The sequence below is a fragment of the Heloderma suspectum genome, chromosome 2 (genome assembly GCF_057233095.1).
Source record: "Heloderma suspectum isolate Gila_16-S chromosome 2, 16-S_ref, whole genome shotgun sequence".
Taxonomy (NCBI): Eukaryota; Metazoa; Chordata; class Lepidosauria; order Squamata; family Helodermatidae; genus Heloderma; species Heloderma suspectum.
The window spans coordinates 340362691-340364729 of record NC_139459.1 but is presented as its reverse complement, the minus strand read 5'-3'; the positions used below and the strand labels follow the sequence as shown (position 1 = coordinate 340364729).

The 2039-nt window shown below is 41.2% G+C and overlaps 1 pseudogene; it reads right to left on the bottom strand.

Moving 5' to 3' along the window:
• Nucleotides 1-352: 352 nt before the first annotated feature.
• LOC146355183 (olfactory receptor 2T1-like) lies at nt 353-1292 on the bottom strand (annotated as a pseudogene).
• Nucleotides 1293-2039: the final 747 nt, after the last annotated feature.

Below are 2039 nucleotides of genomic sequence, written 5' to 3'. Positions count from 1 at the left end.
CTCCTTTCCCAATCTTAATCCAGTCCGTTGTTCCGTGGTCTGTGGTATTAAACATTCCTACAGTCAGAGTGTAAGGACCAGGCCATACCAAGGGTGAGGCACATTTTTGTATTTTAACAAGCAACTTATTTCTAATTCAGACAGGTCTGAGCCAGCAGGAGCTTCTTTGTCTCTGAAGTCCACATATGTATACATTATTCATTACAGTTATGAATTAAAAACAACAATAGAATTAAAATACTCTCAAGTAATTTTTCTTCCATAGTCATAAATTCTTTTCACCTGAATTTCTCCTGGTAGACAAGGCTATTTTTCAGAAAGAGTGCACTCGATCATTTTTCTTTGTATAAACTCATTTGTGTAAAATGTGTCTTCCAAAGAGTTTTTTCAGTGCTGCCAAGACATCCCGGTTCCTCAGGCTGTAAATGAAAGGGTTTATCATGGCAGGTACAATTGTAATAAACACCGTATTAATCACGGCCTTTTGTGCTGAATAGGCAGACACAGGTGTCATGTACACCAAAATGGCTGTTCCATAGAAGAGCCCCACACCACACACACATGGGACAAGCAAGTCCCTAAGGCCTTGTGGCTTCTCTCAGAGGAACGGGACCTCAGGACCTGCAAGAGGATGGCCAGGTAAGAAGCAAGAATGACTGAGAGAGGCAGGAGAAATGCTAGAAAATCCCCAAGTCATACGTTACTTTTTCAAATGCAGAAGTGTCTGAGCAGGACAAGTGTACAAGGGCTGGATATTCACACATGTAATGATTAATGACATTTGACTTGCAGTAGGAAAGAGGCAGTATGTACAGGGAACATGTCAACGCCTGTACAGAAGACCAACACCAGACTCCCACTGACATCATATAACAGATCTTTCTCCTCATAAGGACTGGATACTGCAGAGGCTTGCATATAGCCACGTACCTGTCATAAGACATGGTAGCCAGAATGAGGCATTCTGCTCCTCCCAAGGCCAGAGTGACAGAAATCTGGATGACACAACCATAGAGTGAAATGACGTACTTCTGAGTTACAAAATTCACCATCATTTTGGGAACAATGGATAGAACTTGGCAAGAGTCCATGAAGACTAACTGGCTGAGGAAAAAGTACATTGGGGTCTTAAGACCAGAGTCACTTTGAATTAGAAAAAGAAGGAGGTTGTTTCCAGTCAGAGCAACAAAGGACATGAAGACAATTGCGACAAGAAAAATGGTGGGTGACTTTTGATGCCGAAGTCCAACCAGAACAAACTCCATCCATGATGTTGTATTCTCCTCTCCCATTCCTCCTTCCTGTACCTGCATTTTACATAAAGTTTGTGGGAAATGCTGTGGCAAGAAATTATTAAATCTACCATGATTATGGGTGCTTCTAGGGAGGCCGTTATTGTGCAATAACCCTATTTCATTCATATAATTTTACAGGGGGTCCAGATAACATCTTTTTTTTTTTTTCTTATCAGAAAAACTCTATTAAGGAGGAAGGTATGGAATGGTGGCACAATACTTTTTGACTAGGAGCCCTCCATCTGGAAGCACCCAATATGAAAGAGAAAAGAGAATTTTAAAAGTACAGTAGGTCAGATCCAGACCTGGTCATACCTAGAGTAGTAAACCGATTTAAATTGATTGGAAAGTCAAAAAATGCTGCGATAACATTTAGGTTAAATCCACCTATTGCAATCTTACTGTGCTAACAGCAGTGTGTAGGTTTAAGTATCCAGGAAGGTGTCCAAACCCTTTAAGCATGTGATTCAGTGAGAATTACCAGGCGTTAACAACAGACAGGAGGTCCGTAACATTGTTCAGGAGGCAGCAACTCAATCCATCCCAAAGAAAAAGAAATGCAAGAAAGCAAAGTGGCTGTCTGGTGAGGCTTTACAAGTAGCTGAGGAAAGAAGGGAAGCGAAAAGCAAGGGAGAAAGGGGAAGATATATCCAACTGAATGCAGAGTTCCAGAGAATAGCAAGGAGAGACAGGAAGGCCTTCTTAAAAGAACAATGCAAAGAAATCGAGGAAAACAACAGAATG